Consider the following 11,117-nt stretch of genomic DNA (forward strand, 5'->3'; position numbering starts at 1 on the left):
TCATTTTCTCATGTTTTATTCTCTTTCTCATGTCCATACTGCAACATTGTGGCTGTCTGGGGTTAAAAAGTCACACAATGTTCTGGATACAATAGAGAATCCTCAATCCAGGTCCTGCAATTCCCCATTAATCCTCAGAGTTGTCCCAGCTCCATTTTAGTCCTGGGTAACATTACTTCTGAGATTCCCTGGACCCTCTCTGGGTCCATACACCACAAACCTTCAGTCAAAATATGTCCCAAATATTTAACTTTTTTCACCAGCTTTTGCGCTTTTTTGGGGGGGTTTTTTTGGTTTTTTTTTGTTTTTTTCAAATACTCCATGATGCTTTTTAGCCTGAAAATTGAGCCAATTCACAGAGGCTTCTTCTACCACTTCTTGACTGAAGCGAGTCATCCACATCCTGCATTACAGGGATTCAATATCAGTCTGTAAGCCCTTCCTTCCCTCCCTTGGAACAGGGGATTGCTTTTAGACACCACTTGTCCTTGTTGCTGCAGAGTCATTTGGAGAGGCTGGGTATCTGATTTTCCCTCTTTCTCTGGGGCTGCCCACACTTGTGGGTTCACTTCAGCACAGGCCTTGCCAGACATTTGACACAAAGGTACAAGAGAACTAGCCTGTGTTTCACCTTTTACAATATTGATTTGCATTTCCAATATAGCCATCAAATACCTCCCCATTAAATTACAATCACGTTTAGGAGCAAATAAAAATTCCTGCATTTCAAACCCATCCCCCACATCTGCCGATAGTGGTTGGATAAAACACTGCTGCTCACCTTTCCCACTTGTCCCCTGAATAATCAAAGACATTTTTGGGATTTTCCCCCCTTAGGTCTAAGATCCAGAGCAGATGGAGAGGCCCCTGTGTGTATGAGGAAAGGCCTCGTGTGGATGCAGCCCCAGCCTGAATGTTGTCAAGGGCTGCAGTGTGGTGGGTCCCTGGTGGAATGGGAGCTCTGGCAGCCCCAGGAATCCATGTCCATGCAGGGGTGGACTTGCTCCTGCTGAGGGTGCTGCTGTGTGTGCCTGCAGTGTCCTTGTGGCCTGCAGATGGAACCCTGCTTCCTTGCCAGGGGCTGTTTGGGTGGGCTCTCCCCCGCCGAGGAGGGCAATGCCTGTGCCAGGTGCTTGTGGCCGAGCCCGTCCCCTCGGTGCTGGGGCCCCCTTGGGCGCTGGGGTTCATCCCTCCGGGGCTGTAGAAACTCTGCCATGGCCTTTGCCTCCAGCTTGGCCTTTTCCTCCTCCCTTCTTGCCTTCACCTGCTGTGCCTTTGTGCCCAAGTGCTCCAGGTGCTTCTTGTGCCGCTCCTGCAGCCCCCCTGAGTGCCTGTGGGTGCTCCTCCTCTGACAGCTGCTGAGCTTTCTGCAGAGTCATTCCTTTCTCCAGCGACCCAAAAAAAATCCTTAAAGGAGAATCTCGATCCTTCCCGGAGTAATCCACATTTCCCAGCTGTTCCTTCCTTCCTGCTGAGCCCCGGCTGCCCCACAGCTCCCCACAGGCCCCCAGCCCGTGCTCCCGGTGCCGCACCTCTGTGCCCGCTGCTGCCGCCCCCCAGCACGGAGAAACCCCCTGGGATCCTGACCTCCTTGTTTTCCTCTCCTGGAAACTGGAGGTACAAAGGATCTGCAGCAGCTGGCCAAGTTTGAGGGTAAGACCCTGATGAAAAATGTCCTGGTCCTCAGTATTTCTCTCTTCCTCCTCTTTTCCATCATCTTTTTTCTTACTACAGAGATTCCTCCTGCTGCTTCTTGCCTTGATCAAACTCTTGCACCCTCCCCTTCACCCTCACCCAGCACACCAACACCATCCATCCCCTGTTGTCTAAATCCCTTCTAGACCTCCCTTATTGCCCCTCTGGGTGTCCATGTCCTTAATTACCTCTGGGAGAACGATGCCTTGGGAAGGCTGAACTGTAACAGGGACTGCACAGAGCTAGAGAATAAAGTCGATATTTATTGAAAGCTCTTTAGGGTACACCTTGGGCAGGGCAGGAGCCTGACCAGGGCTACACTCCAGGGGGACATAGAATGGTCACAAAATGGACGACTGGTCACAAGGTCCTAAATTTTGTTAAGTTTGGGCCATTTGCATATTGGAGCCCAGTTGTCCAACCACAGCCTCAGGTCGTGAGGTGTCGTGCTCCTTGTTTGTCTCTTTAGTCCACCGTTTTTTATGTATTTGGGCTTGAAAGTTGTGCTTGTTTTCCTTGGTCTTCAGCAGGAGAAGGATTTGTTTTGTGTACCTACTCTGTGATGAGAGCTTAGCAGCACTTAATCTGAGGCTCAGAACTACACCCCTATGCAGCGCAGAATCTGAAAAACATGAAAGGTAAAACTCTGGGCAAACTACCTCAGCATTCTCCCAAGGGACCCTTCAGAGTTATTTTGCGATCGTCATCCCTTTTGCCAGGACGCCTTCCTGGCTTTCCCTTTTCCACCCTCCATGGGTGCCCTGCCATGTTCACTCCCTGAAGATCCCAGTGTCCTCACTGATGAGATTTTCAGTGCTCTCTCCCTGCCGACTCTTCACAGACCCCCCTGATGTGTCACTGCTGATCTGTCTCCTGGACACTCTCGGGTCCCCAGTCAAACCCCCGGTGCCGCCGCCACCCCAGGGAGCCGATCACCCAAACTGGGTGAGGCACCTTCAGCTCCACTCACTGCCCGCCGCCCCGGACGGTGGAAGGAATTCCAGAGGAGCCCCAAGGTGTGTGGAAAAATTGACATCACCAGGGGTTTCTGTCCACAAAGTAGGCAGAGGAGTCCTGTAAGAGTAATCTCATTCATAAAAACATGGAGAGGCCGTGGGACATTTCCCATGGGATCTCTCCAATTGTTGGAGAACGCAGCCTCCTTTTCATCCTAATTTTCCTTTACTTCTTTTCCCCATTGGCTGAAGAACTTGAGAGGTACAGACTTCCCAATCCACCTACGACATACCTCCCTTAATATGCACCCCACTTCTGTATAGATAACGATAGTCACAGCTCTGTTCAGTCTTTGTTCTTCTTGTCGCAGTTGATGAATTTAGCAGGACCTTGGCAGAGTGAATTATTAAAAAAATATGAATATCGCCCTAATGCCGATATCCAACTATGACGGACAAAAGGCTCTCTAACAGTTTAAAGTTAGGAAGTGTACGTTTAATGACGACGCCGGGCAGCGTGCGGGATAGCTCCCGTACACACGCGCCCCTACAGAAGATCACAGGGTCCTTCTATGTACAGAAGGATTGAATACCCAAAACACAAATGTATATTCATGACTTTAGTACATCCCATTCCCCGCTTCGTATGGTAATTAGCCAAAAGCTATTAAGCATGCATGGTTTGTTCTTTGAAATGGGTCAGTGGTCTTTTTTATGGGGCAGGGTCTCAAAATGATGAAGTAAGTGAGTCTTCTTCGCTTTGACTTTTTAACCTTTTAGTGTTGTGTGACATCTGAATCCTGTTTTCCCAGGAGTATTTGATTTATGAATTCATTGTCCTTCTTGAAGCCTATTGATTAGTCAGAATACACAAACATAAGTTGACAGGCCTCATGATTTATCAGTTCCTTAAATCCGGCTTCTGCTTATCAAAAGGGAAGTCTATCTATCTTACTTCAGCAATATCTGGTTTAACTAAAATCTTTAATTCTTCAAAATTAATGTTACAAGAGCAGCAGGCTGCGTGGTCAGTTAATATTTTCTGGAACTGATGCCTTCTTCTGTCCCTTCCTAATGTCCGAGTGCCTGGCCCTATCCCCAAGCAGATTCGCAGCATCTGTTTGTAAGGACACTTTCCTCTTCTCCCTTTCATGGGGGTTCCCCGTTTGCGGGACATCCCCCCTGGAGCAGGGTCTCCCCCGTTGCTGCAGCCCCACCCCTCGGGCAGGCTCAGCCAATGGGAGCGCGCGGCGCTGATGACTCACCAGTTGCCAGGCAGACCCGCAGGTCCCAGCGGTGCCCCCCTGGACCCCACGTGCGCCCCGCCCTCGGCCCCAGCGCCCCCGCGAGGGGAATTTGGGGAGGTGGGAGGGGGGAGGTTTTGCGAGGGGCTGAATCTTTATATTGTAGAAAAGTTTTTGTCTGAGTCTCGATGTGTGGAGAGTTTTTGATCTGTGTCGATGTTTGGAGGACTTCTAGGCTGAATCTTGGTGTTTTGGAGGTTTTCACAGACACAAGGTGGCCGCTGACTTTTTGAGAATAACTTGGGCAAGGAGGAACCCCCAGCTTAAGGTGCTCTCCTCTTGTTTTCTCCCTAAACCAGGATTTGTCATTCCCAAGGAGTGCCCAGATGGAGAAGGAGGAAAAGCCCCGGAGATCCCGCAGGAGGAGGGGCTGCAAACCCAGCCCAGGGAGCTGCGAGGAGGAAAGACCCGCCCTGTGCCAGGAGGGCGGCCGGAGATCCAGCCGGAGCTCAGAACTGGTGGAGAAGCCTCATGGAGGGGAGAAGCCCCACAGGTGCCTGGAATGTGGGAAGGGTTTCAGCGACAGCTCCCGCCTGATCCGACACCAGAGGATCCACAGTGGGGAACGGCCCTATGAGTGTGGGGAATGTGGGAAGAGCTTCAGCCACAGCAGTAACCTGAGGAGACATGAGAGGATCCACACTGGGGAAAAACCCTACAAGTGTGGGGAGTGTGGGAACAGCTTCAGGAACAGCTCCGCCCTGTGGAAACACCAGATGATCCACACTGGGGAAAAACCCTACGAGTGTGGGGAATGTGGGAACGGCTTCAGAGACAGCTCTACCCTGTGGAAACACCAGATGATCCACAGTGGGGAAAAACCATACGTGTGTGGGGAATGTGGGAGGAGCTTCAGAGACAGCTCCAGTCTCGTCCGGCACCGAGTGATCCACACGGGGGAAGGGCCCTACACCTGCTTGGAATGTGGGAAGTGCTTTGGATTGTGCTCTGACCTGAGAAAACACCAGCGCATCCACACCGGGGAGAGGCCCTACGAGTGTCCTGAGTGTGGGAAGAGGTTTGCAAGGAGCTCCAATCTCCTCAAACATCAGCACATTCACACGGAGGAGAGGCCCTTCCGCTGCCCTGACTGCGGGAAGGGTTTCAAGCAAAACTCCACCCTCACTGTCCACCGGCGCATCCACACTGGGGAGAGGCCCTACGAGTGTCCTGAGTGTGGGAAGAGCTTCTCCAGTAGCTCTATCTTGACCAGACACCAACGGAGGCAGCACTAAGGGAAGCCCTGCGAGTGCCCCGAGTGCGGGAAGAGCTTCGTGCGCTGCTCCAGCTCCATCCCCCATGGGAGGATCGGCATTGGATGATCCCCAGTGACCCCCATTGGGCAGAGCCCTGGTGATCCATGGTCCTGGTGATCCATGTTGGGAAGACACCTGGCTGTGGGGGATCCACATCTTCCTGTCTCCCCGTGGGCACCTGGATGAACACCGGGGCAGAAACATCCCTTGTGACGCAGACTGACATTGGCAATTCCTTGGGGAGAGTGGATTTGTTGACTTTCAACTCCAGAAAATTTTTTTTTGTTCAGTCCTATCTTTTGGTGGCATCAAGGAATACTGGATGGTCTTCGAGATCTTTTCCAACCTCAGGGATTCCACACGATTTTGATTTCCTATTGCCCGAGGGCATCTTGTGCAGCCACATGGTGATGATCTGGGGCCAAGACCAAGATTTTGGAGGCAGTGGGGTGGGAACCCCTCCATAAAAGGTTCTTCCCTCCCACCCAAGAATGTGGATCCTCAGCCGGCATGGACAGGGAAATCCTTTTCTTTTGGCCTTGATTTGCTTTTCATTTTTCTTCATCCATTTAAAATATCCAACGCTGGGGTAAAAATAGAGTCATTGAACTGAGACGTGGTTGGGATGATGGGAGGACATAGACATGGTGGGACAGAGACATGGAGAGTGGCATTGGCGCACATGGACATTTGAGTGGGACGTGGCCATTCATGGGGACACGGGGGGAACACGGGCACAGATAAGGACGTGGGGGACAATGACAGGGATGGAAACATGGTGGGGAGACAGTCGTGGGTGAGGACATGGTGGGACATGGCCAGTGACATGTGGGGACGTGGCCATGGCCGGTGCCATGGGGGGAACTTGCAGGGGCTGTGGGGGATGCTGGGTTTGAGGGAGTTGAGGGTTCCTGGGAGGGCCTTGGGGCTTGCTGAGGGCTTTGGGGACCCCAGACCAAGCAGCTCCAGCTGCACTGGGAGACCCTGGTGGAGGTTCTGGGGCAGCTGCTCCAGCTGCTCCCTGGGACTGGGGTGAACTGGGAAGCTTTATTGGGAGCACTGAGATCGTCTGGGTGGGGACTAGAGTGACAGCAGGGCTTGGAGGGACACATGATCCCCCCAAATCATCGCGGGGACGGAGCAGGGGGGCCCGGCCGGGCCCGAGGCCACGGGGAGGGGCAGCGGCCGCCGGCGGCTCAGGAGCTCTGTGGGCAGAGAAAAGGGGGTGACACCGGGCTGGGGGCCCCGGGGGGAGCACACACGCTGCGGGGGAGGGTGGACACGACCCCAAGGAGCCCCCCTCACCTTCTTGCACAGGTAGAAGCCCAGCCCCAGTGCCGGGAAGACCAAGCCCAACCCGAAGGCCCCGATCCCCGTCAGCACCTTGCTGTGGGCAGCGTCCGGCGGCATCTCTGGGGTCCGCAGGGTCAGCCCGGGGTGCAGCCCCAGGGCTCTGCAGGGCGGGGCTGGGGCTGTCGGGGGCACCGTGGCCAAAGCCTCCCGGGGCTCTGGGCACGGCACGGGCTACAAGGCCACAAGGCCGGGGCTGCTCCGGGCGCTTCCAGTCTGTCCCTCTGCTGTTGGGGGCCGGGTGCGGCCCTTTGTGACACGGGCGGTGTCAGCGCCCTCGGTGATGCAGGACATGGTGGTGCTGTCATGAATGAGTGTTTGAGATTGCTTAAAAATCAGTGACAGGGGCATGAACAAAAGTCAGATTTAATATGAAGGGACAGAGCACAACAAGTTGGTTGGGAAGATTCACTCTGCTGCCTACAGCACAGCTAAGGCACAACAAGGGAAAACAAGCAAAACCAAAACCAAACCAAATCCAGGCAACCAAACCGGAAATGAACTGAGAACTCTCTAGGGGGTGTGGATGGGTGTGTGTTGTGTTTGGGTGAATGGGACAAAAGACAAGGCTGTCAGGGATTGAAAGGATCACAGCCCAAAAGCTTAACAACACTGAGCAGCATTTTAACTTCTACCTTAATTTGTAACCTAACTTATACCTTAGGCCTAGCAATTCATTGAGGAACAACACTGAACTTATACCTCACTTAACTTACAGCTTAACCTTAATTCAGCAGAGGAATAACACTTAATAGCATTTAACCTAACTTACAGTATAACTTCCAAGTTCTACTTAGCAACTTAACAGAAAAACTACATTTAGCAACACATAACTTTGCTCAAAAATTCCATTTAACAACTTAGGAAAAAGGACAACACTTCCCTGCATTTCAGTATGTTCATAACTATAACTGAACCTTACTAACAGGCCTAACTTAGATGTCCAAGATACTTCCACAGCTAAGAAGGCAGTATTTCTCCCAGATTTGCTATAGCAAATGTGGAGGTGCACACTCACAGACAGGAACAGTCAGTGCAAGCAATGACTGTGACAAATTCCCCTCAGAGCTCAGTGAAATCCTCACTTGGGATGTTTTTGCATCTCCCGCTGGGTGAAGGATGGGGCCTTGAGGAGTGAGGGCATCGGCCCAGGACACGTCGTGTTTCAGGGATCCTCCAGGCAGAGCCAACCCGAGGGTTTGCTGGCTGTGAGAGGCCCCTCAGAGGGACATTGCTGGTCACAGCCCACGGTGGCCCAGGAGAGCTCAAAGGGTCTCCTTTGGGACCACTGTTGATGGGGCCACAGGAGAGTGGGCTTCAGTCATAACAATGTTTCACCCCGGCCACAGTTTGGGTCAGCACTTTCTCGAAATGTGTGAGAACAGGAATGTTGAGCCATTCCGGCAAGAGGAATATTTTCCAAGGCTGGTCATAAGGAAAACAGGAGCCTGTTGGCAATTCCTGGTGGCGGGCAGTATTTCTGATAAGCTTGGAAAAGGCTGAGCCCAGGTGCTGTTTCCAAGGACAAGACCTAACGAGCGTTTCTCAGATCACACTGCAGCCTGGAAAGGAGGAGGGGGGAATGCAGCCCCACACTGGGATCTCAGGGGTGCCCATGGCAGGGGGTGATGCTGGCCCGATGCCAGGCACCCACCAAAGCCACTCTGTCCCTGCCCCCCACAGCTGCACAGGGGACAGAAAATGGAACTGAGGGGTCCTGGATGGGGACAAGGACAGGGAGAGATCCCTCAGCAAACTCCAGCACGGCCACAACAGACCCAGCGTGGCCACAGGGAAGGAATTTATTCCCAACCAAACCACAGCAGCAGAAGGAGAAGGGAAAGAAATCTCTCCAACACCTTCCCCACACCCAACACGGATCACCAGGACCATGGATCACCGGGGCTCTGCCCAACAGGGGTCACTGGGGATCATCCAATGCCGATCCTCCCATGGGGGATGGAGCTGGAGCAGCGCACGAAGCTCTTCCCGCACTCGGGGCACTCGCAGGGCTTCCCTTAGTGCTGCCTCCGTTGGTGTTTGGCCAAGTTAGAGCTCCTGGAGAAGCTCTTCCCACACTCAGGACACTCGTAGGGCCTCTCCCCAGTGTGGATGCGCCGGTGCCTGATAAGGTGGGAGTTGCGATTAAAACGCTTCCCACATTTCCCACGCTTGTAGGGCCGTTCCTCAGTATGGATTGTCTGGTGCCGGATGAGGCTGGAGCTCCGCTGGAAGCTTTGCCCACATTCCCCACACTCGTAGTGCCGTTCCCCAGTGTGGATCTTGCGCTGGTTGTTGAGGCCAGACTTCCAGCTGAAGCTCTTCCAACATTCCAAGCACTCGTAGGGCTTCTCCCCAGCCTGAGGCTTCTCCACCAGCTCTGAGCTCCGGCTGGATCTCCAGCTGCCCTCCTGGCACAGGGAGGGTCTTTCCTCCTCGCAGCTCCCTGGGCTGGGTTTGCAGCCCCTCCTCCGGAGGGATCTCCGGGGCTTTTCCACCTTCTCCATGGGGCCTAGGCTTGGGAATGACAAATCCTGGTTTGGGGGAAAAAACAAGGGGTGAGTGCCTTGGGATGGGGGTTTCTACTGCCTAAGTCCATGTCAGGAAGTCACCAGGCATTCTGTGTCCGTCAAATTTTTCAAACTACCAAGATTCATCCCAAAACACCCTCCCAGGAGTTCCCCCTCTCTGATCTGCACACTTTGGTGTTTTGCGGGTCCCCTTCCCCAGGCCGATGGAGGTCCCGTGGTTCCTGCTGTCCCCCCTCTCTAGGATCTCGCTTAGGGATGATCCGGCGATCCCACATCCGCCCACGCTCCGCCGGCAGCGACCACCTGCACCCCTCCCCAAGAGAGAACCCCAAGCCGTCGTGGACCCCCATTATCTGCCAAGGGGCATTTGTGGTTCAGCTTTGTGGCCCTCCAAGGTCTGAATATCCACAACCCCCAGAAAAACCACCAGGAACGCCCCGGGATATTTGGGGGGAGCTTCCCGTCTCCGCTCACCTGCGGCATGTGGGGTGGAGGCGGGTGATGCTGCCGAGGCCAAAGGTGCTGCGGACACAGCGGGCGCTGGAACCGAGAATTTCCTCCTGTTCCTGTTCCGTTTCCTGCTCCTCTTCCTCTCTCCCTCTTCTTCCTCCCGCATGGCCCCGACTCCTCCTTTATCGCTCCACTGCTCCTTCCTCATCCCTCCTCCTCCACCACCCCTTCTCCCGCTCCCCCCGGGCCCAGCGCCCACCCTTTGTCCCCCTTTTTCCAACGCCGCGTCATCCGGCGGGAGGAGCCGGGATGGAGCCGGGGCAGGTCGGGCTGGGGCAGCGCTGGGCTCTGGGCCCGGCCTGGGCACCCCCCACGCGCCCCCTCCCAAATTCCCCCGGTGGCTTACGGGGGGTCCCAGCACCTTTTGGGGTTCGCTGGATGCCCTGCTGGGGTTCAGGTGCCTCTCAAGGCCCCCCCAGGGCAGGGTGATCTCGGGTTTGGTTCTCTCACCTGAGGTTCAGGTGGTTAAAAGTCTTTTGCCTCTGGAGGTCCTGAGCCAGACATGAGAAAGAAACGGAGTCTTCAAGGCCTTGTTTTTCTTGGTTTCCCGCGTTGTTTATTATTTTGTTATCTCACAATGTTCTCTGTGCCCGGCTGAGGTCTGTTCTGCTGCTCGGACACAGGACGACTCCCCCCGCAATGAGAGGTCGCTGTTTTTTTATCCAGATAACTACGTGTATATTATTTACAATTACGTGCCAATGCCTATCACCTATACCAAATGGGTCGTCTCTACTCTGACCCAATCTCCTTGAACTACTTTGTGCCACCGTCACCAGAAGATGGAGGCCAGGGGAGAAGGAAGAACTCAGGGCACCACCCTAAATCCTCCCATCTTGTTCCCCATGCACCTATATACTAAGGACCCTAAAACTACAAAATTTTCCCCCCTGTGACACACTACACTACTGTCTGTCACACCTTTGTGACTTCTAATTAATTCTTCTCTCAGTGTTAGAAGCTTTTTTCCACGGACTGAAGTCAAAGGCTGGGTCTCTCTGGGCTCTGTGCCAGGGTCTCCAACCTGCCTGGACTGGCTCCACACCCCCCGGTCCAGCAATCAAACCCTCTTGTACAGATCTCAAACCCTCTTGCTCGGGTCCCAGTCCTCTCTGCTGAGGTCTGTGACCTGCCAGGGCGTCCAGAGGGATGCCCCGGACTCCAACACCCTTCATGTGTTCCCATTTCGTTCCTAGTGTCCCCACCCTGCTCCTGGTGTCCCGATCCTGTTCCTGGTGTCCCCATTCCCCTTCCTGTGTCCCCACTCCTGTTCCTGGTGTTCCCATCGCATTCCTGGTGTCCCCAACCTGGTGTCTCCACCCTGCTCCTGGTGTCCCCATTTCCTTTCATGTGTCCCCACTCCTGTTCCTGGTGTTCCCATCCCACTTCTGGTGTCCCCAACTTGATTTTGGTGTCCCCACCCTGCTCCTGGTGTCCCCATCCCTGTCCCCACTGTCCCCACCATCCCCATTCCCACTCCTGACTCCCAGAGAGGAACTGCCGGACACTGGAGGA

At 54.1% G+C, this 11,117-nt stretch overlaps 1 pseudogene; it reads left to right on the forward strand.

Annotated features, from left to right (window-relative positions):
- The first annotated feature begins 4,259 nt into the window (after positions 1-4,259).
- On the forward strand, positions 4,260-5,809 carry LOC136303335 (zinc finger protein 345-like; annotated as a pseudogene).
- Positions 5,810-11,117: the final 5,308 nt, after the last annotated feature.

This window comes from Chamaea fasciata, unplaced genomic scaffold (genome assembly GCF_029207755.1).
Source record: "Chamaea fasciata isolate MVZ Bird 193981 ecotype frontalis unplaced genomic scaffold, bChaFas1.0.hap1 SCAF_32, whole genome shotgun sequence".
Classification (NCBI taxonomy): domain Eukaryota; kingdom Metazoa; phylum Chordata; class Aves; order Passeriformes; family Sylviidae; genus Chamaea; species Chamaea fasciata.